The sequence below is a fragment of the Anguilla rostrata genome, chromosome 6 (assembly GCF_018555375.3).
Source record: "Anguilla rostrata isolate EN2019 chromosome 6, ASM1855537v3, whole genome shotgun sequence".
In the NCBI taxonomy this organism is placed as follows: Eukaryota; Metazoa; Chordata; class Actinopteri; order Anguilliformes; family Anguillidae; genus Anguilla; species Anguilla rostrata.
Genome location: NC_057938.1, coordinates 2,622,354 through 2,629,853, shown reverse-complemented (window position 1 = coordinate 2,629,853; position 7,500 = coordinate 2,622,354). Strand labels below are relative to the sequence as shown.

Genomic DNA, 7,500 nt, shown 5'->3' with positions numbered 1-7,500 from the left:
TTCATGACTGAGAAGGGGGTCGGGGCGAGCGGCCAACCTTCGAGGGGGGGGGTGGAGTCGGGCAGGGGGTTGGTGATGTAATCAGACTCACACTCTAACACTCTCTCGTGCTGACATGGCACGAGTGGGTCTAGTGGTGTACTCAGAACGCTGTCTGTTGATTTGACCATTCGAACAGCACGTAACTACGTATCGGACTTCTGATTGGTCGGCGATCGGGGGGTACAAACAACAGAGGTGACCCGCCCACACACACCTCCTGCTCTCGCGGCCTGCCTTCCCACAATGCCCCTGGGCTGGCCTGAGCCGAGCTTTCGGTCACCAGATCGAGATCACGCAGTGTCTCTGCTTACTGAACTCTCGCTCTGCGCCCATTTCTCTCTCTCTCTCTCTCTCTCTCTCTGTCTCGGTCTCTCTCTCTCACTCGCTCTCTCTCTCTCTCTTATTTGCTTGCTCACTCACTCACCCACTGACTTCACCGAAACCGTTTTAATTTTCCGTGCGGTTCCCGTTATCAGCACCGCAGGTACGCAGTTCTGTCGCTAACGTGTGCGCGCAGATAAAAGGTGCATCAAAACAAGCAAAAACGCCTCAACATCCCTTAAATTGAATGCATAACAAAACGACATAAATTTTTAAATCCTCTGCTAATTATTTTTTACCCAGTCAGCTGTTCGTGTGTCTCTCAGTCGGGGGTGGATTGCCAGCGTCACACACTTGTATGGCTTCCTGTTACTTTGGGGGTAACATCAATTAACCCTCAGCCCTTCTATATTTTTCACATTTAATATGAAAGTTCAGCCCTGACTCTGATTCATAATACTCCAGTATTAACTATTTAAACTGTCCATCGGTTTGAGAAGTATCACCAAGCTCCCAACTCACTGCAGCCATTAAAGATCCCATGACACTTTCGGAAAGAATAAATTGCTATTGCTTCCAGGTCAAATTCCCACAAAACCGAATCTCAGCACTGGGGCACCTAATCAACTCCCCGGCATCTGATTGGCTGCACACAATCCCCTCGGATACCCACAACCCACTTTGATTCCCCGGGTTGTCACGGTGAAAGAGAAATTAAATCTCAACTGGGCTACCTACCAGGTTAGATAAAGGTAAAATAAAATAAACACTCACTTCACTCTTACCACTTTCAAAATTCACTCATGGGAGCCAGATGGATCCTTCATCGGGGTCTTAGGAATGAGTTTATACTGTTTAAGAGGCAAGGGAGGTGCGCAACACCAGCCAATTATATTGCATTATATTGCATCCGCAGTTTTTTCTCAAAGGAGTGATCCTGTGCAATGTTTGAGAGCTTGTGTGTGCATGCGTGTGCGTGTGTGTGTGTGTGTGCGTCTGTATGTGTGCATGTGTGTGTGTGCAATGTCTGAGAGCTTGTGTGTGCATGCGTGGGCGTGTGTGTGTCTGTTTTGTGTGTGTGTGTGTGTGTGTGTGTGATGTTGGAGCTGTGTGTGTATGCTGGCATGTGTGTGTGTGTGTGTCTTGTGTTTTGCTGGTAGCGCATGTTTGTGCAATTCTAACTTAGTCACCCAATGTGCTGCAGAATTACTATGAAACATGATTTTCAGTTTTTTCATATGCAAACTGCTAATATGGGTAACAAAAATTAAGAATGCAAATAAGCTATTTTCACACAGACTTATAGTGGACTATGTGGACTGATTAATGCAAAAAGTTGTCATTTGAAGTTTTATGGGAGTTTATGTTTTAATGCTATATAATGTTCTCTAGACATGCCAGCTTCCTTTTACTACTGGTTCATGATATTATCTAAGACCTGTCAACTACTTAGCAAGCCAACTATCGTATTTATTTGCGGTGTCATTTTCTATCCTGATATTTGTTCATGTTTTTTTTTTTTTGTCTAAATATGCTGATAAAACTATGAAGTTACATTTGTTAATATATTTGTTAATTATTTCTGGCTTTGTCAGCAATAGGTAAATAAACAGATAGTTATAGTTAGCGCTACATAGCTTTCTTGTGTCGGAGTAAAGCAATCATCGTAACAGCACTGTACCATCTGGCCAAAATAATATATTTGTAGAAAACTGAGAGAAGTAAAAAAAAAAAAAAAAAACACGCATAAATCTTCCAGGTGTGAAAATCGATGCACTTCCTTCGGCAGGTGAAAATGAACGTTTACCAATACTCCATGGAACTGCAGCGTCATGGCAACAACCAATCAGAGTCAAACAGTCCAAACGCATTGGGGCTCACACGGCATTACTTCGTTTTTTTTACAGGTGTGCCTAAACAAGCAACGTGTAGCAAACTGGCAAACGGCACACGCCAAGTTAGTGTTCGTTTCACTTCTTCTTCAAGCAGGTTAACATTTGTCATGTCTTAATGAACTAGCTCTGTTTACTCAGCTAAGGTATGCATAACGCTAGAAGGCTACCTGGGCGAAACAACTTACCATAGTAATGCTACAGAACACAACGTAATTATGGCGCACATTTTACAGCATAACGCAATTTTACATGCGCTCATGTTGACTTATACAATTATAATACAACATTTCTGCATTTCTATTTATAATAAAACAAAACAAAAAAAATACAGGTTTCCCAGTCATTATGGTGAGTGATGTGGCAGCAAGCGAATACAATTTGTCTGTCTCTACTGATGTAGGCCCAGTGACGAATTTCATTTTCATGGAACATTCCGGAAGCTCAGTGTAAACCCCCATCCCCCTCAGACAACCTGAAGCAGTACAGAGCAGGAAGCGTAAGTGTGTATTAAATCTGAACTGGCACGCAGACCTCAGTACTAAGTGGTCGCTCCCCTCGCCCCCCTCTGGTTAATCAAACCCCAGTGCTCTCGTGTAATGGAATAAGGGTGTGCGTGTGCGTGTGTGTGTGTGTGTGTGTGTGCGCGTGTGTGTGTGTGTGTGTGAGAGTGCGTGTTTGTGTGTGTGTGTGTGTGGTGTGTGTGCGTGTGCGTGTGTGTGTGTGGCGTGTGTGTGTGTGAGTGTGTGCGTGCGCAGTGTGTGTGTGTGTGCGTGTGTGTGTATGTGTGTGCGTGCTAGAGTGTGTGTGTGTGTGTGTGTGCGCGCGAGTGTGTGTGTGTGTATGAGAGTGTGTGTGTGTGTGTGTGTGTGTGTGTGTGTGCCGTGACTTATTCCTCCTTAAAGGAAACACACATTCGTTGGAGGCTTGTGTTTTTGATGAGAGTCTGTTCTCTTGCGGCTTTTGAAATATATATGAAAAGATGAATAGTGTCACTGACCTTGTGTTCTTATATAGCCGGGAAGTGTGATGGAAGCCATGGTTCAACACCGGGTAATACTGTAAGGAAAAAAAATGAAACAGTTAAGGAAAAAAAAGCAAGCAAAGTTGGAAGATGGCTTTCTCTGTAATTTCCCTCCGGTTTCAATTCAGTCTCGAAAGAAAAATTAATAACAACAGAAGCTCACACGATTCTAAATCGCCAGGGATGAGATGTGTGTTTGTGACCTCTTGATTCAGATAAAAAAAACCTATTCGTTTCTCCGAACCCGGTCTTGATTTAGAACAAAACCGAGACGGCACACATGAGAGGCGAACTCACCCTAATCCCGAGTCTGAAGGCGGACCGCTAACAACATCCACAAAGGCCTTGTGCTTTATTGACACACAGCAAGGACGCTGTAGAACCGGGGGGGGGGGGGGGCGGGGGGGGGGGCTGAGCCCCGCTTCTCCTGGATTGCCAATCCCAAAAATACCAGTGGTTTTTTCTCTGAAAGATTACGCTGGCTTCGTTCCCTGAATAGCTGTATGCAGCTTTCCTGGCTCTTCCGCGTCTAATACCACAGTGACCTTTTTTCACCAAGTGTACATGCGCACATGCTGCAATTGTAGCGTATGAAAAAAATATATATTTCTGATAGATGAAATGAACACTCGTGTTAATAATTGTACGTTAAGAGCAGAAGCTGGCCAGAAACGGATCGGTCCTCTTTTGGCCCCTCCTCCCTTGCGGAAGATGCACGGCGTTAAAATTCGATATTTGTTTTGCCTCTCGTGCGCAAGAACGACGCGTGCGAGAACGTAAACTCTACCAGAATGTACACATACTCAACTCCCGAGAGTTTGTGAATTCAGAGGAATGTTCGGACGTTCGCTTACAGTACTCTTCGCTGAAAAGGTAGGCAAACGTTTGCTTTGCTCATGTGCAATGACAGGCTGATAACTATGTAATTGCACTGTACAATAGATGTGGACACCGCTCAGATAAATGCAACTTGTAATAAAAACTTGTCCGTGCTGATTGACAGCTCCTCCCCTTCCCCCCCCCACCCCGCTGAACGACTCGACAGCGGCGAGTTATCAGTGTTTGGGCAGGAAGTTGCGCTGACAGCCACATCCTGCCCCGCGTCCTGCGGACATGCGGAGATCGATAAATGGGGTTCCTCTCCGCCATGAATAACTTTGCGAATGGGGGGTATTCTTCTCCGCGAAAGGGAGCTCCGCTGATAGATCTTCTCGCCGCGAAGGAGGGTCTCTTCTCCCTGCTCCCGATAGGGAGGGGGTCTCTCTCTCTCCCTGCCGATAGGGAGGGTCTCTCTCACTTCACCGGTCATTTTATACCCTTTCAGCGTCGTCGTTTCATCTCTTCAGTATCTCTCTTTCTCTCTGCACTTCTGCACTCCCCCCCCCCCCCACCATATCCATCACTCTGTTTGAGATTAAACTTACCTCTCCCTCTCTTTGTCTCTCTCTCTCTCTCTCTCCATCTCTCTGTCTCTCCCTCTCTCTGCCTCTCTCCCTTTTCATCTCCCTCTGTCTCTCTCTCTCCATATATATATATATATATATATATACACACATACACATGCACACACACACACACACACACATATGCATGCACGCGCACACACACGCACACGCGCACGCGCACGCACACATACACACACACACACACACACTCACACACACATACGGATGTGTTGTGGCCTCCCCTGGCTGAACTGGTGGGCTATGTTAATCTTTCTGTGAGCGTTTATGCTGGTCTGCCACCATCTCTTTATCTCTCGCTTGCAGTGGGATAGCCAGGTTTGATTGTGCTGTTCATAAAAGCTTAAGCAGAGGCCATTCCAGCACCAAAAAATACTCTGCTTCCCAGAACCCACCAAATACATATTTTGTCTAAAAAAATGATCTCTTGGGTTGGGCTTCACTGCACTATTTTGAATTAATTAAATGCCATTTTTTTGGTTCACGTGGCCTATATTGTGTGCTGCCACTTGAAATCTGCATATCTTCTGCTATAAAAAAAAAACGTACACTGTTTTTCATCACGGCCACTCGAACTTAATGAGGTTAATCCTTCGGCACCAGCGTACGCACCGCTAAGGTTAAATCAAACAAATGAAAAAGGCACTCGGGGGGGAAAAAAAAAACCGTCACATTTTTAAAAACCAATTTAAGCTAAATTGTGGGCAAATAATAATTTAGCGCAAATAAAGGTGTGTGACACAGATGGAGCCCTCGCTGCGGCTGTGCGAGAAACTCCCAGCATACCCCTGGGGTACTTCTCTCTTCCCTCCGTCTGGCACAGATCCATTCCTATTAAGAGAAAGTCCATAAGTCTATAACTGGGCTTAAGGATGAGGAGAAGTCATTAGCCAGCCCAACTCTGACCTTCTCTCTCATTTTTTCCTTGTTTGTTTTTTCTCGCCTTTTAATTGAACTGAACTTAAATGTTTTCTCGTCGTCCTCGTGGACTTGTCAGGCCCCAGAACCAGGTTTCTTGACGCTCGTGGCAAGATTCATCATTTCATACTTTTCATGCGCACTTTGACATCGTTCTGTTGGGGAGGCACCCCCCCAGTCCACATCTAAATTAATATTAAAATATGTTAATAACACAGAGAGGGCACTGTAGGATGAAAATGCCAATTTGGAATTGCAACTGTGTGCATGTGTTTGTGGCCGTGAGGATGGGTGTGTGTGTGTGTGTGTGTGTGTGTACGTGTGTGTGTCTGTGTTTATTTAATGAACAGGCAGGTAAATCTTTGCTTTACTAATATATAACGACAGCATAATAACTGTGTAATTACATGGTTATTACAGATGTGTACACTGCACAGGTAAATGTAACTTATAATAAAAAGTTGTCCATGCTGACTGACAGCTCCTGTTTTTGCTTCTGAGTGCTGACTTTGACCAGCTCAAAGTCTAACCATACATACACCACTGAGAAAAAAATACCATGGCAACTGTCACTCTGCCTTTAGGGGGACGTGGCTTTCCATTGGCCACTCCCACCAAAAGCAAACAGTTTGAACAGTGCAGAAAATGCATTGTGAAAGTAAAGTTTAATACACTATTTATTAAACTTCTGGATATTCTGAAGGGGAGGCCGACCCACATCACACGTCCCTGGGCCGGATACTCCTGTCAGAATCTATTTATATATTTTGCTTCTTGCTAAGTGCAGTTAATTTGCATCAGTGCTTTTCTTGATTTAATCTGTAAATTCCCTGGCCTCTGGGCTAAGCTCTGCAGAAGATATCTGCTCTGAGTGATGCTAAATGAACGTAATGCAATGTACAGTAATGTAATGTATGGTATTGAAATGTAATGTAATGTATGGTATTGTAATGTAATGTAAATTATTGTACTGTAGTGTAACGTAATGGACAGGATTTAAATTCAGTGAAAGTTCTTCGCCTGCTCCATTTTGCATTCACTCATTTCTGTGGCCGCGCGTACCCTGTACCTCGAGGAATTCGTAAAAAGAAAATGGATCCTTTTCCCTCGCTCCCATCACAAAATGGCTATTTTTTTTCCAGCCCCATCGAATACGCTAATTTAGATAAATCTTCCACCACACCACACCCCACTCGCCCCTACGCCACCACCCTCCCCAAACCCCCCCAACCACCCCCCTACACCCACAGTGTATTCCATTTTGGACACAGCACGCAGAGAGGAGTCGACAGGCCAGAGGCGATGAAAGTGCAGCCTGACCTGCGGCGGTTCCCGCTCGATATCTCATCTGCAAAACGACGGCGTGGTGGCGCGAAGCAACGTGTCGCGCGAGCGCCACGGATCCGTTTTTTTTTTACGCCGGAGAGCTGAGTATCTATCGAACGCCGTACGAAAAAAACACAAAAAAATCACAAGCGTTTAATTCTCGTCGCTTCTAATTGACTCCGGATGCCCCGACTCCCCGTGTTTTCATTTCTGAGGTTGTGTCCTGCCGAACAGTTCGTACATCCCCCTCCCACCCCCAACCCCCCCGGCCCCCCGCCCCCTGAATGGCAGTTTTATCATTTTTTGATTTGAGGCGGCTTTGAAAATGCACCGGAGTTTGAAGCTCTTTGTTTGATTTGCTTTCTCTATTAACCTTCAAAACACGCTTTATGTTTTAACTTTTATTTTGAGTTCATTTTACTTTTGTTTTGTTTTGTTTTGGGTTGGGTGTCATATTCCCGGCGATGCTGAAAATGTGTGTCTCCCTAAAGTCTTGGATGTGTGAAGTGTTTGT

The 7,500-nt window shown here is 45.0% G+C and overlaps 1 pseudogene; it reads right to left on the bottom strand.

The window, feature by feature from the left end:
* LOC135258196 (SLIT and NTRK-like protein 3) overlaps window positions 1-7,500 on the bottom strand; it is a 90,696-nt pseudogene that overhangs the window by 40,080 nt on the left and 43,116 nt on the right.